Genomic DNA, 23,225 nt, shown 5'->3' with positions numbered 1-23,225 from the left:
TATAATGTTTGTTGCTTTCCATATTATGATTTAAACCAGTGGCAACAATCCCTTTTGCAAAATATAATTACAATAAAACTTCTGAGACAGGAATGAGCCACACTGAGCCTTCTAAATTAAGCTACATATGACACCTTTAGTGTTGTGATAAAAAGAGAAGTGATCAAAATGTTCAGGGACTAAACTATTATTTGGAAAATTATACAGGTTACTGGCTAATTTGGATGGGTTTCTTTTGAAGTAATTACCTTGAAAATAGAAGCATTTCTGATATGCTCCTTTTGGAACTGCTAATAGCTTCTTTGTAGCATTCTGATTAATTTCCTCATCCATTGCAAATCTGCAAATTTTTGAGGTGGCTTTAAGCCTGGAAGAGTTCACAGAACTAAATCTTGGGACATAATGATCAAGTACTTGAATGGAAAACATAGTTTTTTTTATGAAAACCCCAAATATTAGAGGTATTAGAACCTATAGTACTTAGTACCGTGCTTGGGTTGGAGGTTGAGAAGATGAAAGAAGATATTTGTTGACATTAGACTTGAACTTCTGTAGACTGTAATTTTCAGGAAATACGTATGAAGGATTGTTTGTTTGTTTGTTTGTTTCTTTGTTTGGTTTTTATTGGCGCATTAGCAACTAAGGCTATAATGCGCCAGCATATGAAGGAAGGTTGTTCCAGTAAACAGCAGTTGAATGAATAAACGAGGAAGATGAAAAGTTGGTTCTGTGCGTTTGAAGTTGGACAGTAAATGGATGTTGGCTGGTGGCAGCACGTGTTCGGACTGTTTTGAAAGAGAGAGTTGGAATTATAGAAGCCAATTCAGAAGAAAAATGCACCCATGGAAGTATCTGTACAAAAGGCATGCAGGAAACAGTAAGTCTATGAGACAGTGAATGGAGAGATTCTGTTAGAGGAGTCACTAATTAACCTAACTGCCCTCTTCTGAATGGAATCTAGAAGCCTGAGAGAGGTTTTGGGGGCACCACCCTAGATGTGGGAACAATATTCCATGGCAGCACGGATTTGCGATTTGTACAGAGTGAACAGCTGTTTGGAAGAAAGGTAACACCGAGAACGAAAGAGAAAACCAAGTTTTTTAGATGCAGAAGAAGCAATATTTGAAATGTGCTTGTGCCAAGAGAGAGAGAGAGAGAGAGAGAGAGAGAGAGAGAGAGAGAGAGAGAGAGAGAGAGAGAGAGAGAGAGAGAGAGAGAGAGGGAGAGAGAGAGATTAGAAGTTAGGGTAATCCCCAAAATAGATATATCATTTTGCCTAGAAATTGGAGTGTCACGAAAGATAAGCACAGAAGCAGAAGAATCCTTTTTGCGAGATATAAGACAAGACTGAGTTTTAGAAGGATTGAAATAAACGAAATTGTCTTTGCCCCACGGGAGAAATACCTGGAGGTCGGCATTTAAGGAATTGGTAGCAGATATTCGAGAAGTTGAAACTGATTGAACAGGGCAAGGTTTCTCAAAAAAATGGAAAGTGGAATGCAATGTGCTATCATCGGCAAAAATATGGATAGGATTTCCAGTCAATAGAAGAAGGTCATTCATATACAAGAGGAAAAGGGTGGGGAAAAGAACTGAACCTTGGGGGACACCTGCATTAGTGGAGAAGTTAGAAGACAGAGAGCCATCTACCATCACCCTCAGTGAGCAATCAGAGAGAAAACTGGATAACCAATTACAAAAAACAGTTGGAAAACCATTAGATGGAAGCTTGTTTAGAAGAACTTTATGCCAAACACGATTTAAAGCCTTTGAGATGTCCAGAGCAATTGCTTGTGCTTCATGAAACTTTTCCATTGAATTTGTCCATAAATGAGTAACATTAGCCAGAATATCACCAGTGGATTGACAATGAGGGAATCCATACTGGCGATCGTTGATCAGATGGAAGGTTTCTAGGTAGTTTAAGAGTTGGCGGTTAATTGATTCCTCCATTACTTTAGAAAGAGTAGAAGTAATTGCAATAGAACGATAATTGGATGGGAGGGATTTGTCACCCTTTTTGGGAACTGGCTGGATATGAGCAAATTTCCAAGCAGAAGGAAAAATACCTTTGGAATAAGAAAGTGAAAAAAGGCAGCAAAGAACAGGAGTAAGTTCAGGAGCACAGGTTTTGAGAACAAGTGGAGAAATACCATCAGGATATGAAGCTTTCTTAGCATCAAGATTCGTCAAAATCCTTCTGATATCCTTTTGACAGAAGACCACAGGAAGCATTGAATTGAGCGTGTTGGGAATGGTGGGAGGTGTTTTACCAAAATCATTAATACATGAGTTGGAAGTAAAATGGGATGTAGCAGGTCAGCTTTATCCTTGGCTGAAGTGACAACAGAACCATCTGGTTTTCAGAGGTGGGAGTAGAGATGGGCAAAAGTTGCAACCAATAGCTTTGGCAAGAGACCAGAATGCTCGGCTACCATTAGGGCAAGAAGCAAGTTTTCTACTCTTAGTCTGTTCAAAATCTAGTTTGGACTGATTAATAACTGCTTTACAATTGTTGCGAAAATCTCCTTTCTGATCACAACAATTGTGATCAGAAATGAGATTTTCGGAGTCTAGAATCCAGGTGAGCCTCTTATTTACCATCCTTTCAAAGATTTTGCCCAAACAGCTTGTCAATGATATTGGTCTGTAATTCTCAACTAGAGAAGGATCTTTGCCTGGTTTTGGAATAGCACAAATATAGGAATGACGCCATGACAGAGGATACGTATTTTCTGAGAAGATCCGGTTATAAAAGAGTAATAGTATGCCGAGATTGGCTTCACAGAGATGCCTCAGCATACTGTAGTGAATGCCATCTGGTCCTGCTGCACTGTTCGAAGATTTGCTCAAATATTCTCTCAGTTCTGAATAAGTTTTACTGTGTTGAAAGGAAATCACATAAGAGGACCAGGCAGAAATGTTATAAAAAGATTCAACTAAAGCATTTGCAATGTCAGTAGAAGAGGATAAGTCCTGCCCATTGCATTGTATTATCGAAGATTGCAGCGGTAGAAATTTTCCATTCGGGGGTTTGAATTTTTTTCCAAATGATTCGAGTGTCAGTATTTCTGTTAATAGCTGAGGCGAATTTAATCCAGAAGTCACGTTTTGCTGTCTTCCTAATTTGTCTTGCTTTGGCTCAGAGTTTTTTGTACATAATTAGGTTGGCTTTAGTTGGAAATTTGCGAAACTGATTCCAGGCACAGTTTTTTTCTTGTTTCGCTTTGGAGCATTCTTCATTCCACCACTGACTTTGGTGTACATGCTTGAGCTGATCAGATTTTGGAATGGAAATTTCTGCTGCAGATAATATATGGCTTGTAATGTGATCAGTTACATCATCAATATGTTTTTGTTGTACATATAGTTTGTCAAATAGGACACAAGTTGAATAGTTTTTCCAGTCTGCTTTATGAAAGTTCTAAGAAGTACGGCCTTTAGGACATGACATCGTCTGTGTTTGAATTGAACTGATGATAGGAAAATGATCACTATGGAATGGATCATTTAGCACTAACCATTTAGCACTTAACTACCAGCATAACCCCTCCTCCCTTCCTGTACACATTGTACTCCCCAAATTCCAATTCTGCACTGTTTATGTCTGTGTGACACCAAGTCACTGATATCCCAACAATATCTCCCTTTGTTGTCTTGACTAGCACACTTCAAGCTCATCAAATTTATTAACTATACTCCTAGCACCGGTGTACATGCAAGTATACATGCACCTGTTTCTATTCTTAGTTACCCAAACACAGCCCATGCATTTATTTGTTCCACTATGACTCCCAGCAGTCCTGGAAATCTCCACTGCCTTGCTTTCCATGCTGCTATTCATTCTAATAGAAGCAGTGCAAGAATCACTTTTGCCTATGCCTGCAGCCACTGTTAACTTTTTAGTCTGTGTATCCCTCCCCAAACTAGCAGTTTTCCAACCCACTTAACACTGCCTCGATAGCATCAGGAAATATTCTTGCACCCTTTCTATTTAAGTGTACCCCATCCGTGTAGAAGCAGTCTCTCCTGTCAACAAGCACAGACCAGGCTGAAAAAAAATTCTACCGTTTAGCCATGCACAATCTCTTCAGGGCCGAATTGATCAACAAGGCTTTCATCATATACTCCCTCCTATCGTGTCTGGGCAGAATTGCAAACACTTTCACATACAAACCTAACTCACAACTTTTTTTCAACATTGACCTGTACTTTAGCATTAGCATTAGTAGAGGCATTTGATGCAAGAAAGCAAGCTTATGCAGCATCAGCCAAAAAAAAAAAAAAAAAAACACTTCCACTTCACCCCTCTGTTCGTTCAAAATACCTGTCCAGCTGAGCCTTAAACTTATTTAGGCTATCAACCTCCACCACAAGGGATGGAAGTCTGTTCCACCAACCAACCACCCGCTGCCTAAAGGCAAATTTCCGCACGTCTATCCTACATCTGTCTTTCCTCAATTTGAATTTATGCCCTCTCAGGTGATTTTTCTGAGCTAGAGGAAGAATCCCATCAGCATTGAGCATGCTTAAACCATTCAAGGCTTTATACACCTCTATCAGATCACCTCGCTGGTGCCTAGTCTCCAGACACTGTAATTTGCAAAACTTAAGCCTTTCTTCGTAAGAGCACCCCTTTGTTCCATTCACTAATCTTGTTGCCCTTCTCTGTACTCGATCCAGCAGCTCTACATCCTTCTTGAAATGAGGCCTCCAGACCTGTATACAGTACTCTAGGTGTGGCCTGACCATCGCCTTATACAATGGAATAATCACCTCCTTATCCCTGCTGGAAAAATTCCTGTATATCATTGACAATACACCATGAGCTACTCTTGCAGCCCGTCTGCACTGCTCAGAGAACTTCATATCTGCCTGCACAAGTCCCTTTCATTCTCTACCACTGTCAGTGTAGTACCACAGAGTTGATACGTTGCTCTGGGGTTGCTGTTTCCCATGTGTAGTACTTTACATTTGTTAATGTTAAACTTCATTTGCCACCTCTCAGCCCATCTGCTCAACCTTTCCAGATCCTGTTGCAGCAGCATAGTGTCAGTAGTGTTCTTGACAACCCTGCCAACCTTTGTATCATCTGCAAACTTAGACATTAAGCTTGATTTACCATCATCAATATCATTTATAAATACAGAAAACAATAATGGACCCAACACTGAGCCCTGAGGGACTCCACTAATAACATTAGTCCACGATGAGTTGTACAGAAATTGAAATTTTATTGAAAGTAAATCTAAATCATGACTCAAACCAGAGCAGCAAAGCAAAAGGCTCAAGCTAATGGGAATGCTGTGGCCCAGGGGAGAACTGAGGGGGGGCAGTTGTCCTCTGAATCACAGCCTTTTAAGATGCACTATTTGCTTGATGTTTGCGGAGCAGTCAAGTATGGGACATGATACTGCCATGGGGGATGTCTTTGTATGTGTGCGATGCAAGGAGTGTAAGGAGATAAGGCGACAACTCAGCGTTGTTATGGGCCTATATGAGAGCTTGAAGGACAGGGTGGATGCCCTCGAAGGATCACAAGTGAGGGGCCCATCAAGCTCTCAGCTGCCCACACCAATGCTAGAGCTTGCACTTAGTCATCGCACAACACAGCGGCAACCCCCAAGGCAGAATGCGCTGGTCCCAAAGGAACTAGTAGTTGTTGGTGACTCTATTGTCAGGGAAACGGGAAACATGCTTTGTAAAAAGGATAGGTGGAACAGGACCAGGGTATGTCTGCCAGGGGCAAAAGTTGATGATGTTGTAGAGCGGATATCATCTTTTAAGGGCACAAAAGGTGATATAATTGTACACGTTGGCACTAATGATATTAAGAGCAGGAGACCGCAGAATTACTTGACAAGTACAGGTCATTGATGAAAAAAAGCCTTGAATTAGGGTTGAAATTGAAAGTGTCTGCAATTCTGCCCAGACACGATAGGAGGGAGTATATGATGTGAGCCCTGTCAATCAATTTGGCCCTGGAAAGATTGTGCAGGGCTCAAGGGGTAGAATTTTTTTCAGCCTGGTCTGTACTTGTTAACAGGAGAGACTGCTTCTACAGGGATGGGATACACTTAAATAGGAAGGGTGCAAGAATGTTTGCTGATGCTATCGAGGCAGTGTTAGGTGGGTCGGAAAACTGCTAGATTGGGGGGATACAAGGACTAATAGATTAACAGTAGCCACTGGCAGAGGTGAAAGTGATTCTTGCACTGCTTCTATTGGAATGAGCCGCAGCCTGGAAAATAAGATGCAGGATATTTCAGAGACTGCTGGGAATCATTGGGGTACAAGTAAACACATGGGTTGTGTTAGGGTAGCTAAGAAAAAGAACAGGTGCATGTATACTTGTGTGTACACAAATGCTAGGAGTTTAGTAAATAAATTTGATGAATTTGAGGTATTACTCAAAACATCAAAGGCAGATATTGTGGGGATTTCAGAGACGTGGTGTCACACAGATATAAGGAATGCAGAACTGGAATTTGGGGAGTACAATATCTACAGAAAGGATAGACAGGATAGGAAGGGAGGAGGGATTATGCTATTAGTTAAAAAACACATAAAATCCAAGGAAGTGAAGCCAGTCGACATCGCTGGACAGTGCAGTGTCGAGTCAGTTTGTGTGACATAAGCATTGGGAGATCAAAATTGAGAGTAGGAGTGTGCTATAGGCCTAATGACTCTGATGAGTATAATAAGAAACTGTTCAGAGAAAGAGAGTGGGCCAGTAAATCAGAGAGTCTTATAATGGGGAATTTTAATTTCCCAGATATTGACTGGAATTTGGGGGCTGGTCACTCACACAGTAGCAAGGCTTTTGTGGATTTATTGGATGATTGTTTTCTACATCAGCATGTTCGGGAGGCAACTAGAGGGAGGAATACTCTTGATTTGATTAAAAGTAGTGATTCTTCATGCATTAAGCATCTGCAGATAAATGAACCACTAGGTGGCAGTGATCGAGTGTGCTGAAGTGGGATTTACTCAAAGAGGTAACTACCATTAGAGGTAAAGGGAAGGGTTATTGCTTTCGTAAAGGTGACCATGATGGACTGAGACAGTATTTAAATTCTATACAGTGGGATCAACTGATGATATTGCCAACAGCAAATTCAAAATGGGAAGCATTCAAAGAACTTATCTTGGAAGCTACTAGGCTTTACATACCAACTAAGAAATATTGTTCAAGGTTTAGGCCTAAATGGATGTCAGATGAACTAATGAGGCATATGGCAGAGAAGAAAAATGCATGGGATATGTACAAATTAACACATGACACAGACGCCTATGATAGATACAAGTTGATCTGTAACCAAGATACAAAGGAGGTTAGGCAGGCGAAGGCAGATTACGAGAGATCCTTGGCAAGGGATGCGAAGAAAAACAGCAAAGAGTTCTTTACTTATGTAAACTCTAGAAGGAAGGGGATGAATCAGATTGGTCCACTTGAGATCGATGGGCCAACTGTTGATGACCCTGCTCAGGTAGCTAACAAACTAAATGAATATTTTGCATCGACATTCACACATGAGAAGTTATTCAGCGAGGGGAATGCCAGAGGTGTATTCAACTCTAGCAGTAAGCTAGAGAATCTTGTAATAACTGAGAGCAAAGTGGAGGAGAAATTGTTGAAGATAAACACAAGAAAGGCACCTGGGGTGGATGGGATCTATTCAGTTATATTAAAGGAGGCAGCAAAGGAAGTAAGCAAACCCTTAGCCATAATTATGAGAGCTTCCTTGGACTCAGGGGAGGTACCCATGGACTGGAGATGTGCAAATGTGGCCCCAATTCACAAAGGGGGATCAAAGGCTGACACAAGTAATTATAGACCTGTGAGTTTAACTTCTGTTCCCGGAAAATTAATGGAGGCACTAGTTAAAGAAGCACTGCAGGATCATCTAGACAAGACTTCAGTTATAGCTAGGACACAGCATGGTTTTGTTAAGGGGAAGTCTTGCCTGACCAATTTGATTGGATACTATGATGCAGTCACAAAAGAACTGGATGCAGGGAATAACTTTGATATTATATACTTGGATCTTAGAAAGGCTTTTGATACTGTTGCACATGGAAGACTGCTGCACAAATTGGAGCAGTGTGGCATTGGAGGGAAATTGCTGCTATGGATAAAGGGGTGGTTGAGGGGGAGAAGACAGAGAGTGGTAATCAATGGACACTGCTCATCGTGGACTGTTATTAGTGGAGTCCCTCAGGGTTCAGTGTTGGGTCCTTTATTGTTTTCTGTATTTATAAATGATATTGATGATGGTATATCAGGCTTAATGTCCAAGTTTGCAGATGATACGAAGGTTGGCAGGGTTGTCAAGGACACTACTGACACTATTCTTCTGCAACAGGATTTGGAAAGGTTGAGCAGATGGGCTGAGAGGTGGCAAATGAAGTTTAACATTGACAAATGTAAAGTACTACATATGGGAAACAGCAACCCCAGAGCAACGTATCAACTGTGCGGTACTACACTGACATTGGTAGACAGTGAAAGGGACTTGGGGGTGGTTGTGCAGGCAGATATGAAGTTCTCTGAGCAGTGCAGACGGGCTGCAAGAGTAGCTCATGGTGTATTGTCAATGATATATAGGAATTTTTCTAGCAGGGATAAGGAGGTGATTATTCCCTTGTATAAGGCAATGGTCAGGCCACACCTAGAGTACTGTATACAGGCCTGGAGGCCTCATTTCAAGAAGGATGTAGAGCTGCTGGAACGAGTACAGAGAAGGGCAAACTAGATTGGTGAATGGGACAAAGGGGTGCTCTTACGAAGAAAGGCTTAAGTTTTGCGAATTACACTGTCTGGAAACTAGGCGCCAGCGAGGTGATCTGATAGAGGTGTGCAAAGCCTTGAATGGTTTGAGCATGCTCAATGCTGATGGGATTCTTCCCCTTGCTCAGAATAATCACCTGAGAGGGCATAAATTCAAATTGAGGAAAGACAGATGTAGGATAGATGTGCGGCAATTTGCCTTTAGCCAGCGGGTGGTTGGTAGGTGGAACAGACTTCCATCCCTTGTAACGGAAGTTGATAGCCTAAATAAGTTTGAGGCTCAGCTGGACAGGTATTTCGAACGAACAGAGGGGTGAAGTGGAAGTGGTTATTTTTATTTATTTATGTTACTTTTTTTTTTTTTTTTTTTTTTTTTTTGGCTGATGCTGCATAAGCTTGCTTTCTTGCATCAAATGCCTCTACTAATGCTAATGAGCAGTGTCCATTGATTACCACTCTCTGTCTTCTCCCCCTCAACCACCCCTTTATCCATAGCAGCAATTTGCCTCCAATGTCACACTGCTCCAATTTGTATAGCAGTCTTCCATGTGCAACAGTATCAAAAGCCTTCCTAAGATCCAAGTATATAATATCAAAGTTATTCCCTGCATCCAGTTCTTTTGTGACTGCATCATAGTATGCAATCAAATTGATCAGGCAAGACTTCCCCTTAACAAAACCATGCTGTGTCTGAGCTATAACTGAAGTCTTGTCTAAATGATCCTGCAGTGCTTCTTTAACCAGTGCCTCCATTAATTTTCCTGGAACAGAAGTTAAGCTCACAGGTCTATAATTACTTGTGTCAGCCTTTGATCCTCCTTTGTGAATTGGGGTCACATTTGCACATTTCCAGTCTATGGGTACCTCCCCTGAGTCCAAGGAAGCTCTCATAATTATGGCTAAGGGTTTGCTTACTTCCTTTGCTGCCTCCTTTAATATAACTGAATAGATCCCATCCACCCCGGGTGCCTTTCTTGTGTTTATCTTCAACAGTTTCTCCTCCACTTTACTCCCAGTTATTTCAAGATTCTGTAGCTTACTGCTAGAGTTGAATACACCTCTGGCATTCCCCTTGCTGAATAACTCCTCATGTGTGAATGTAGATGCAAAATATTTGTTTAGTTTGTTAGCTACCTGAGCAGGATCATCAACAGTTGACCCATCAATATCAAGTGGACCAATCTGATTCATCCCCTTCCTTCTAGAGTTTACATAAGTAAAGAACTCTTTGCTGTTTTTCTTTGCATCCCTTGCCAAAGATTTCTCGTAATCTGCCTTCGCCTGCCTAACCTCCTTTGTAACTTGGTTGCATATCAACTTTTATCTATCATAGGCTTCTGTGTCATGTGTTAATTTGTAAGTATCCCATGAATTTTTCTTCTCTGCCATATGCCTCATTAGTTCATCTGACTTCCACTTTGGCCTAAACCTTGAACAATATTTCTTATTGGTATGTAAAGCCTAGTAGCTTCCAAGATAAGTTCTTTGAATGCTTCCCATTTTGAATTTGCTGTTGGTAACATCATCAGTTGGTCCCACTGTATAGAATTTAAATACTGTCACAGTCCATCGTAGTCGCCTTTACGGAAGCAATAAACCTTCCCTTTACCCCTAATGGTAGTTACCTCTTTGAGTAAATCCCACTTCAGCACACTCGATCACTGCCACCTAGTGGTTCATTTATCTGCAGATTCTTAATGCATGAAGAATCACTGCTGATAATCAAATCAAGAGTATTACTCCCTCTAGTTGCCTCCCGAACATGCTGATGTAGAAAACAATCATCCAATAAATCCACAAAAGCCCTGCTAGTGTGTGAGTAACCAGCCCCCAAATTCCAGTCAATATCTGGGAAATTAAAATCTCCCATTATAAGACTCTCTGATTTACTGGCCCACTCTATTTCCCTGTACAGTTCCTTATTATACTCATCAGAGTCATTAGGCCTATAGCACACTCCTACTCTCAATTTTGATCTCCCAATGTTTATGTCACACCAAACTGACTCAACACTGCACTATCCAGCGATGTCGACTGGCTTCACTTCCTTGGTTTTTATGTGTTTCTTAACTAATAGCATAACCCCTCCCCCCCTTCCTATCCTGTCTATCCTTTCTGTAGACATTGTACTCTCCAAATTGCAGTTCTGCATCCCTTATATCTGTGTGACACCACGTCTCTGATATCCCAACAATATCTGCCTTTGATGTTTTGAGCAATACCTCAAATTCATCAAATTTATTTACTAAACTCCTAGCATTGGTGTACATGCAAGTATACCTGCACCTGTTTCTATTCTTAGCTACCCTAACACAACCCATGTGTTTACTTGTACCGCAATGGCTCCCAGCAGTCTCTGAAATACCATGCATCTTGTTTTTCAGGCTTCTGCTCATTCTAATAGAAGCAGTGCAAGAATCTCTTTCACCTCTGCCAGTGGCTACTGTCAATCTATTGGTCTTTGTCTCCCCCCAAGCTAGCAGTTTTCCGACCCACCTAACACTGCCTCGATAGCATCAGCAAATATTCTTGCCCCCTTTCTATTTAAGTGTATCCCATCCCTGTAGAAGAAATCTCTCCTGTTAACAAGTACAGTCCAGGCTGAAAAAAATTCTACCCCTTCAGCCTTGCACAATCTTTCCAGGGCCGAATTGATCGACAAGGCTCTCATCATATACTCCCTCCTATCGTGTCTGGGCAGAATTGCAGACACTTTCAAATTCAACCCTAATTCTCGGCTTTTGTTCAACAGTGACCTGTACTTGTTAAGTAATTCTGCCGGTCTCCTACTCTTAATATTATTAGTGCCAACGTGTACAACTATATCACCTTTTGTGCCCTTAATAGATGATATTCGCTCTACAACGTCATCAACCTTTGCCCCTGGCAGACATACCCTGGTCCTGTTCCACCTATCTTTTTTACAAAGCATGTTCCCCGTTTCCCTGACAATAGAGCCACCAACAACTACTAGTTCCTTCGGGACCAGCACATTCTGCCTTGGGGGTTGTCTCTGTGTCACGCGATACCCAAGTGCAAGCTCTGGCGTTGATGTGGGCAGCTGAGAGCTTGATGGGCCCCTCAATTTAGTTTCTTCGAGGGCATCCACCCTGTCCTTCAAGCTCTCATATAGGCCCACAAGAACGCCGAGTTGTTGCCTGATATCGATACACTCCTTGCATCGCGCACACACAAAGACATCCCCCTTGGCAGTATCATGTCCCGTACCCGATTGCTCTGCAAACATGAAGCAAACAGTGCATTTTATAAGGCTGTGAGTCAGAGGACAACTGCCCCCCTCAGTTCTGCTCTGAGCCACAGCACTTCCATTAGCTTGAGCCTTTTGCTTTGCTGCTCTGGTCTGAGTCATGATTCTATTAATTTATTAGTTAATTATAATTAATTATGTTATGTTATTAATTATGTTAAATATAATTAATTATATTAATTAATTAACTTGTTGAGTAAATCTGCAGATCTCTTACTATTAATGTTATTAGTTCCAATGTGTACAACTATATTATCTTTTGTGCCCTTAAAAGATGATATCTGCTCTACAATGTCATCAACTTTTGTCCCTGGTCCTGTTCCACCTGTCCTTCTTGCATAGTATATTGCCCGTTTCCCTGGCAATAGAATCATCAACAATAACTAGTTCCTTTGGGACCAGCGCATTCTGCCTTGGAGATTGGCTCTGTGTTACCTGATGCACAGGAGAGAGAGCTCTTCTGTTGAGCTGGGCAGCTGAGAGCTTGATGGGCCCCCACATATTAATTCCTTCGAGGGCATTTACCCTACATCCAAGCTCTCACAGATGCCCATCAGGTTGAGTTGGCACCTAATTTCTTGACACTCTAAACATCTAGCACATACAAAGACATCCTTCTTGTCTAGATCATGTCCCGTTTTAGCAAGCTCATCAAACATTTCACATTTCACACATTTTTTGAGATTGTGATGCACTGCAAAATGCCCCCTTCATTTCTCCCCCAAATCACAGCACTCTTGCTAGTCTGTGATCTTTGCTTCCAGCTCTAGTCTGGGTCATGATTTCCATTTAAATACAATTTAATAAGATTAATAATATTTTTGATTAATTGATAATACTATAATAAGCTCAGATTCCTAACTGATGCTTCGTATTATGCTATATAGTTTTACTTTATACCTTACACTATCAGTTTGAGATATATATATATGTTACGCTATTTAATATTAGCATTAGCATTAGTAGAGGCATTTTATGCAAGAAAGCAAGCTTATGCAGCATCAGCCCAAAAAAAAAAAATAAAAAAATAAATAAATAAATAAAATAATAATAAAATAAATAAATAAAAAATAACCACTTCCACTTCACCCCTCTGTTCGTTCGAAATACCTGTCCAGCTGAGCCTTAAACTTATTTAGGCTATCAACTTCCACGACAAGGGATGGAAGTCAATTCTACATCTGTCTTTTCTCAATTTGAATTTATGCCCTCTCAGGTGATTATTCTGTGCAAGAGGAAGAATCCCATCAGCATTGAGCATGCTCAAACCATTCAAGGCTTTATACACCTCTATCAGATCACCTCGCCAGTGCCTAGTCTCCAGACACTGTAATTTGCAAAACTTAAGCCTTTCTTCGTAAGAGCACCCCCTTTGTTCCATTCACTAATCTTGTTGCCCTTCTCTGTACTCGTTCCAGCATCTCTACATCCTTCTTGAAATGAGGCCTCCAGACTTGTATACAGTACTCTAGGTGTGGTCTGACCATTGCCTTATACAAGGGAATAATCACCTCCTTATCCCTGCTAGAAAAATTCCTATATATCATCGACAATACACCATGAGCTACTCTTGCAGCCCATCTGCACTGCTCAGAAAACTTCATATCTGCCTGCACAACCACCCCCAGGTCCCTTTCATTCTCTACCACTATCAGTGTAGTACCACAGAGTTGATACGTTGCTCTGGGGTTGCTGTTTCCCATATGTAGTACTTTACATTTGTCAATGTTAAACTTCATTTGCCACCTCTCAGCCCATCTGCTCAACCTTTCCAGATCCTGTTGCAGTAGCATAGTGTCAGTAGTGTCCTTGACAACCCTGCCAACCTTCGTATCATCTGCAAACTTGGACATTAAGCTTGATATACCATCATCAATATCATTTAGTCTGTGTATCCCTCCCCAAACTAGCAGTTTTCCAACCCACTTAACACTGCCTCGATAGCATCAGGAAATATTCTTGCACCCTTTCTATTTAAGTGTACCCCATCCGTGTAGAAGCAGTCTCTCCTGTCAACAAGCACAGACCAGGCTGAAAAAAAATTCTACCGTTTAGCCATGCACAATCTCTTCAGGGCCGAATTGATCAACAAGGCTTTCATCATATACTCCCTCCTATCGTGTCTGGGCAGAATTGCAAACACTTTCACATACAAACCTAACTCACAACTTTTTTTCAACATTGACCTGTACTTTAGCATTAGCATTAGTAGAGGCATTTGATGCAAGAAAGCAAGCTTATGCAGCATCAGCCAAAAAAAAAAAAAAAAAAACACTTCCACTTCACCCCTCTGTTCGTTCAAAATACCTGTCCAGCTGAGCCTTAAACTTATTTAGGCTATCAACCTCCACCACAAGGGATGGAAGTCTGTTCCACCAACCAACCACCCGCTGCCTAAAGGCAAATTTCCGCACGTCTATCCTACATCTGTCTTTCCTCAATTTGAATTTATGCCCTCTCAGGTGATTTTTCTGAGCTAGAGGAAGAATCCCATCAGCATTGAGCATGCTTAAACCATTCAAGGCTTTATACACCTCTATCAGATCACCTCGCTGGTGCCTAGTCTCCAGACACTGTAATTTGCAAAACTTAAGCCTTTCTTCGTAAGAGCACCCCTTTGTTCCATTCACTAATCTTGTTGCCCTTCTCTGTACTCGATCCAGCAGCTCTACATCCTTCTTGAAATGAGGCCTCCAGACCTGTATACAGTACTCTAGGTGTGGCCTGACCATCGCCTTATACAATGGAATAATCACCTCCTTATCCCTGCTGGAAAAATTCCTGTATATCATTGACAATACACCATGAGCTACTCTTGCAGCCCGTCTGCACTGCTCAGAGAACTTCATATCTGCCTGCACAAGTCCCTTTCATTCTCTACCACTGTCAGTGTAGTACCACAGAGTTGATACGTTGCTCTGGGGTTGCTGTTTCCCATGTGTAGTACTTTACATTTGTTAATGTTAAACTTCATTTGCCACCTCTCAGCCCATCTGCTCAACCTTTCCAGATCCTGTTGCAGCAGCATAGTGTCAGTAGTGTTCTTGACAACCCTGCCAACCTTTGTATCATCTGCAAACTTAGACATTAAGCTTGATTTACCATCATCAATATCATTTATAAATACAGAAAACAATAATGGACCCAACACTGAGCCCTGAGGGACTCCACTAATAACATTAGTCCACGATGAGTTGTACAGAAATTGAAATTTTATTGAAAGTAAATCTAAATCATGACTCAAACCAGAGCAGCAAAGCAAAAGGCTCAAGCTAATGGGAATGCTGTGGCCCAGGGGAGAACTGAGGGGGGGCAGTTGTCCTCTGAATCACAGCCTTTTAAGATGCACTATTTGCTTGATGTTTGCGGAGCAGTCAAGTATGGGACATGATACTGCCATGGGGGATGTCTTTGTATGTGTGCGATGCAAGGAGTGTAAGGAGATAAGGCGACAACTCAGCGTTGTTATGGGCCTATATGAGAGCTTGAAGGACAGGGTGGATGCCCTCGAAGGATCACAAGTGAGGGGCCCATCAAGCTCTCAGCTGCCCACACCAATGCTAGAGCTTGCACTTAGTCATCGCACAACACAGCGGCAACCCCCAAGGCAGAATGCGCTGGTCCCAAAGGAACTAGTAGTTGTTGGTGACTCTATTGTCAGGGAAACGGGAAACATGCTTTGTAAAAAGGATAGGTGGAACAGGACCAGGGTATGTCTGCCAGGGGCAAAAGTTGATGATGTTGTAGAGCGGATATCATCTTTTAAGGGCACAAAAGGTGATATAATTGTACACGTTGGCACTAATGATATTAAGAGCAGGAGACCGCAGAATTACTTGACAAGTACAGGTCATTGATGAAAAAAAGCCTTGAATTAGGGTTGAAATTGAAAGTGTCTGCAATTCTGCCCAGACACGATAGGAGGGAGTATATGATGTGAGCCCTGTCAATCAATTTGGCCCTGGAAAGATTGTGCAGGGCTCAAGGGGTAGAATTTTTTTCAGCCTGGTCTGTACTTGTTAACAGGAGAGACTGCTTCTACAGGGATGGGATACACTTAAATAGGAAGGTTGCAAGAATGTTTGCTGATGCTATCGAGGCAGTGTTAGGTGGGTCGGAAAACTGCTAGATTGGGGGGATACAAGGACTAATAGATTAACAGTAGCCACTGGCAGAGGTGAAAGTGATTCTTGCACTGCTTCTATTGGAATGAGCCGCAGCCTGGAAAATAAGATGCAGGATATTTCAGAGACTGCTGGGAATCATTGGGGTACAAGTAAACACATGGGTTGTGTTAGGGTAGCTAAGAAAAAGAACAGGTGCATGTATACTTGTGTGTACACAAATGCTAGGAGTTTAGTAAATAAATTTGATGAATTTGAGGTATTACTCAAAACATCAAAGGCAGATATTGTGGGGATTTCAGAGACGTGGTGTCACACAGATATAAGGAATGCAGAACTGGAATTTGGGGAGTACAATATCTACAGAAAGGATAGACAGGATAGGAAGGGAGGAGGGATTATGCTATTAGTTAAAAAACACATAAAATCCAAGGAAGTGAAGCCAGTCGACATCGCTGGACAGTGCAGTGTCGAGTCAGTTTGTGTGACATAAGCATTGGGAGATCAAAATTGAGAGTAGGAGTGTGCTATAGGCCTAATGACTCTGATGAGTATAATAAGAAACTGTTCAGAGAAAGAGAGTGGGCCAGTAAATCAGAGAGTCTTATAATGGGGAATTTTAATTTCCCAGATATTGACTGGAATTTGGGGGCTGGTCACTCACACAGTAGCAAGGCTTTTGTGGATTTATTGGATGATTGTTTTCTACATCAGCATGTTCGGGAGGCAACTAGAGGGAGGAATACTCTTGATTTGATTAAAAGTAGTGATTCTTCATGCATTAAGCATCTGCAGATAAATGAACCACTAGGTGGCAGTGATCGAGTGTGCTGAAGTGGGATTTACTCAAAGAGGTAACTACCATTAGAGGTAAAGGGAAGGGTTATTGCTTTCGTAAAGGTGACCATGATGGACTGAGACAGTATTTAAATTCTATACAGTGGGATCAACTGATGATATTGCCAACAGCAAATTCAAAATGGGAAGCATTCAAAGAACTTATCTTGGAAGCTACTAGGCTTTACATACCAACTAAGAAATATTGTTCAAGGTTTAGGCCTAAATGGATGTCAGATGAACTAATGAGGCATATGGCAGAGAAGAAAAATGCATGGGATATGTACAAATTAACACATGACACAGACGCCTATGATAGATACAAGTTGATCTGTAACCAAGATACAAAGGAGGTTAGGCAGGCGAAGGCAGATTACGAGAGATCCTTGGCAAGGGATGCGAAGAAAAACAGCAAAGAGTTCTTTACTTATGTAAACTCTAGAAGGAAGGGGATGAATCAGATTGGTCCACTTGAGATCGATGGGCCAACTGTTGATGACCCTGCTCAGGTAGCTAACAAACTAAATGAATATTTTGCATCGACATTCACACATGAGAAGTTATTCAGCGAGGGGAATGCCAGAGGTGTATTCAACTCTAGCAGTAAGCTAGAGAATCTTGTAATAACTGAGAGCAAAGTGGAGGAGAAATTGTTGAAGATAAACACAAGAAAGGCACCTGGGGTGGATGGGATCTATTCAGTTATATTAAAGGAGGCAGCAAAGGAAGTAAGCAAACCCTTAGCCATAATTATGAGAGCTTCCTTGGACTCAGGGGAGGTACCCATGGACTGGAGATGTGCAAATGTGGCCCCAATTCACAAAGGGGGATCAAAGGCTGACACAAGTAATTATAGACCTGTGAGTTTAACTTCTGTTCCCGGAAAATTAATGGAGGCACTAGTTAAAGAAGCACTGCAGGATCATCTAGACAAGACTTCAGTTATAGCTAGGACACAGCATGGTTTTGTTAAGGGGAAGTCTTGCCTGACCAATTTGATTGGATACTATGATGCAGTCACAAAAGAACTGGATGCAGGGAATAACTTTGATATTATATACTTGGATCTTAGAAAGGCTTTTGATACTGTTGCACATGGAAGACTGCTGCACAAATTGGAGCAGTGTGGCATTGGAGGGAAATTGCTGCTATGGATAAAGGGGTGGTTGAGGGGGAGAAGACAGAGAGTGGTAATCAATGGACACTGCTCATCGTGGACTGTTATTAGTGGAGTCCCTCAGGGTTCAGTGTTGGGTCCTTTATTGTTTTCTGTATTTATAAATGATATTGATGATGGTATATCAGGCTTAATGTCCAAGTTTGCAGATGATACGAAGGTTGGCAGGGTTGTCAAGGACACTACTGACACTATTCTTCTGCAACAGGATTTGGAAAGGTTGAGCAGATGGGCTGAGAGGTGGCAAATGAAGTTTAACATTGACAAATGTAAAGTACTACATATGGGAAACAGCAACCCCAGAGCAACGTATCAACTGTGCGGTACTACACTGACATTGGTAGACAGTGAAAGGGACTTGGGGGTGGTTGTGCAGGCAGATATGAAGTTCTCTGAGCAGTGCAGACGGGCTGCAAGAGTAGCTCATGGTGTATTGTCAATGATATATAGGAATTTTTCTAGCAGGGATAAGGAGGTGATTATTCCCTTGTATAAGGCAATGGTCAGGCCACACCTAGAGTACTGTATACAGGCCTGGAGGCCTCATTTCAAGAAGGATGTAGAGCTGCTGGAACGAGTACAGAGAAGGGCAAACTAGATTGGTGAATGGGACAAAGGGGTGCTCTTACGAAGAAAGGCTTAAGTTTTGCGAATTACACTGTCTGGAAACTAGGCGCCAGCGAGGTGATCTGATAGAGGTGTGCAAAGCCTTGAATGGTTTGAGCATGCTCAATGCTGATGGGATTCTTCCCCTTGCTCAGAATAATCACCTGAGAGGGCATAAATTCAAATTGAGGAAAGACAGATGTAGGATAGATGTGCGGCAATTTGCCTTTAGCCAGCGGGTGGTTGGTAGGTGGAACAGACTTCCATCCCTTGTAACGGAAGTTGATAGCCTAAATAAGTTTGAGGCTCAGCTGGACAGGTATTTCGAACGAACAGAGGGGTGAAGTGGAAGTGGTTATTTTTATTTATTTATGTTACTTTTTTTTTTTTTTTTTTTTTTTTTTTGGCTGATGCTGCATAAGCTTGCTTTCTTGCATCAAATGCCTCTACTAATGCTAATGAGCAGTGTCCATTGATTACCACTCTCTGTCTTCTCCCCCTCAACCACCCCTTTATCCATAGCAGCAATTTGCCTCCAATGTCACACTGCTCCAATTTGTATAGCAGTCTTCCATGTGCAACAGTATCAAAAGCCTTCCTAAGATCCAAGTATATAATATCAAAGTTATTCCCTGCATCCAGTTCTTTTGTGACTGCATCATAGTATGCAATCAAATTGATCAGGCAAGACTTCCCCTTAACAAAACCATGCTGTGTCTGAGCTATAACTGAAGTCTTGTCTAAATGATCCTGCAGTGCTTCTTTAACCAGTGCCTCCATTAATTTTCCTGGAACAGAAGTTAAGCTCACAGGTCTATAATTACTTGTGTCAGCCTTTGATCCTCCTTTGTGAATTGGGGTCACATTTGCACATTTCCAGTCTATGGGTACCTCCCCTGAGTCCAAGGAAGCTCTCATAATTATGGCTAAGGGTTTGCTTACTTCCTTTGCTGCCTCCTTTAATATAACTGAATAGATCCCATCCACCCCGGGTGCCTTTCTTGTGTTTATCTTCAACAGTTTCTCCTCCACTTTACTCCCAGTTATTTCAAGATTCTGTAGCTTACTGCTAGAGTTGAATACACCTCTGGCATTCCCCTTGCTGAATAACTCCTCATGTGTGAATGTAGATGCAAAATATTTGTTTAGTTTGTTAGCTACCTGAGCAGGATCATCAACAGTTGACCCATCAATATCAAGTGGACCAATCTGATTCATCCCCTTCCTTCTAGAGTTTACATAAGTAAAGAACTCTTTGCTGTTTTTCTTTGCATCCCTTGCCAAAGATTTCTCGTAATCTGCCTTCGCCTGCCTAACCTCCTTTGTAACTTGGTTGCATATCAACTTTTATCTATCATAGGCTTCTGTGTCATGTGTTAATTTGTAAGTATCCCATGAATTTTTCTTCTCTGCCATATGCCTCATTAGTTCATCTGACTTCCACTTTGGCCTAAACCTTGAACAATATTTCTTATTGGTATGTAAAGCCTAGTAGCTTCCAAGATAAGTTCTTTGAATGCTTCCCATTTTGAATTTGCTGTTGGTAACATCATCAGTTGGTCCCACTGTATAGAATTTAAATACTGTCACAGTCCATCGTAGTCGCCTTTACGGAAGCAATAAACCTTCCCTTTACCCCTAATGGTAGTTACCTCTTTGAGTAAATCCCACTTCAGCACACTCGATCACTGCCACCTAGTGGTTCATTTATCTGCAGATTCTTAATGCATGAAGAATCACTGCTGATAATCAAATCAAGAGTATTACTCCCTCTAGTTGCCTCCCGAACATGCTGATGTAGAAAACAATCATCCAATAAATCCACAAAAGCCCTGCTAGTGTGTGAGTAACCAGCCCCCAAATTCCAGTCAATATCTGGGAAATTAAAATCTCCCATTATAAGACTCTCTGATTTACTGGCCCACTCTATTTCCCTGTACAGTTCCTTATTATACTCATCAGAGTCATTAGGCCTATAGCACACTCCTACTCTCAATTTTGATCTCCCAATGTTTATGTCACACCAAACTGACTCAACACTGCACTATCCAGCGATGTCGACTGGCTTCACTTCCTTGGTTTTTATGTGTTTCTTAACTAATAGCATAACCCCTCCCCCCCTTCCTATCCTGTCTATCCTTTCTGTAGACATTGTACTCTCCAAATTGCAGTTCTGCATCCCTTATATCTGTGTGACACCACGTCTCTGATATCCCAACAATATCTGCCTTTGATGTTTTGAGCAATACCTCAAATTCATCAAATTTATTTACTAAACTCCTAGCATTGGTGTACATGCAAGTATACCTGCACCTGTTTCTATTCTTAGCTACCCTAACACAACCCATGTGTTTACTTGTACCGCAATGGCTCCCAGCAGTCTCTGAAATACCATGCATCTTGTTTTTCAGGCTTCTGCTCATTCTAATAGAAGCAGTGCAAGAATCTCTTTCACCTCTGCCAGTGGCTACTGTCAATCTATTGGTCTTTGTCTCCCCCCAAGCTAGCAGTTTTCCGACCCACCTAACACTGCCTCGATAGCATCAGCAAATATTCTTGCCCCCTTTCTATTTAAGTGTATCCCATCCCTGTAGAAGAAATCTCTCCTGTTAACAAGTACAGTCCAGGCTGAAAAAAATTCTACCCCTTCAGCCTTGCACAATCTTTCCAGGGCCGAATTGATCGACAAGGCTCTCATCATATACTCCCTCCTATCGTGTCTGGGCAGAATTGCAGACACTTTCAAATTCAACCCTAATTCTCGGCTTTTGTTCAACAGTGACCTGTACTTGTTAAGTAATTCTGCCGGTCTCCTACTCTTAATATTATTAGTGCCAACGTGTACAACTATATCACCTTTTGTGCCCTTAATAGATGATATTCGCTCTACAACGTCATCAACCTTTGCCCCTGGCAGACATACCCTGGTCCTGTTCCACCTATCTTTTTTACAAAGCATGTTCCCCGTTTCCCTGACAATAGAGCCACCAACAACTACTAGTTCCTTCGGGACCAGCACATTCTGCCTTGGGGGTTGTCTCTGTGTCACGCGATACCCAAGTGCAAGCTCTGGCGTTGATGTGGGCAGCTGAGAGCTTGATGGGCCCCTCAATTTAGTTTCTTCGAGGGCATCCACCCTGTCCTTCAAGCTCTCATATAGGCCCACAAGAACGCCGAGTTGTTGCCTGATATCGATACACTCCTTGCATCGCGCACACACAAAGACATCCCCCTTGGCAGTATCATGTCCCGTACCCGATTGCTCTGCAAACATGAAGCAAACAGTGCATTTTATAAGGCTGTGAGTCAGAGGACAACTGCCCCCCTCAGTTCTGCTCTGAGCCACAGCACTTCCATTAGCTTGAGCCTTTTGCTTTGCTGCTCTGGTCTGAGTCATGATTCTATTAATTTATTAGTTAATTATAATTAATTATGTTATGTTATTAATTATGTTAAATATAATTAATTATATTAATTAATTAACTTGTTGAGTAAATCTGCAGATCTCTTACTATTAATGTTATTAGTTCCAATGTGTACAACTATATTATCTTTTGTGCCCTTAAAAGATGATATCTGCTCTACAATGTCATCAACTTTTGTCCCTGGTCCTGTTCCACCTGTCCTTCTTGCATAGTATATTGCCCGTTTCCCTGGCAATAGAATCATCAACAATAACTAGTTCCTTTGGGACCAGCGCATTCTGCCTTGGAGATTGGCTCTGTGTTACCTGATGCACAGGAGAGAGAGCTCTTCTGTTGAGCTGGGCAGCTGAGAGCTTGATGGGCCCCCACATATTAATTCCTTCGAGGGCATTTACCCTACATCCAAGCTCTCACAGATGCCCATCAGGTTGAGTTGGCACCTAATTTCTTGACACTCTAAACATCTAGCACATACAAAGACATCCTTCTTGTCTAGATCATGTCCCGTTTTAGCAAGCTCATCAAACATTTCACATTTCACACATTTTTTGAGATTGTGATGCACTGCAAAATGCCCCCTTCATTTCTCCCCCAAATCACAGCACTCTTGCTAGTCTGTGATCTTTGCTTCGCAGCTCTAGTCTGGGTCATGATTTCCATTTAAATACAATTTAATAAGATTAATAATATTTTTGATTAATTGATAATACTATAATAAGCTCAGATTCCTAACTGATGCTTCGTATTATGCTATATAGTTTTACTTTATACCTTACACTATCAGTTTGAGATATATATATATGTTACGCTATTTAATATTAGCATTAGCATTAGTAGAGGCATTTTATGCAAGAAAGCAAGCTTATGCAGCATCAGCCCAAAAAAAAAAAATAAAAAAATAAATAAATAAATAAAATAATAATAAAATAAATAAATAAAAAATAACCACTTCCACTTCACCCCTCTGTTCGTTCGAAATACCTGTCCAGCTGAGCCT

At 41.5% G+C, this 23,225-nt stretch overlaps 1 protein-coding gene across 1 annotated transcript in view; it reads right to left on the bottom strand.

Annotated features, from left to right (window-relative positions):
• Positions 1-23,225, bottom strand: part of Pcif1 (Phosphorylated CTD-interacting factor 1) — a 429,173-nt gene that overhangs the window by 354,511 nt on the left and 51,437 nt on the right. The window lies entirely within an intron of this gene.

Source organism: Mastigoproctus giganteus, chromosome 10, assembly GCF_048544385.1.
Source record: "Mastigoproctus giganteus isolate SK-2022 chromosome 10, ASM4854438v1, whole genome shotgun sequence".
Lineage (NCBI taxonomy): Eukaryota > Metazoa > Arthropoda > Arachnida > Uropygi > Thelyphonidae > Mastigoproctus > Mastigoproctus giganteus.
The sequence above is the reverse complement of the archived record's forward strand: the minus strand, read 5'-3'. Positions and strand labels throughout refer to the sequence as shown.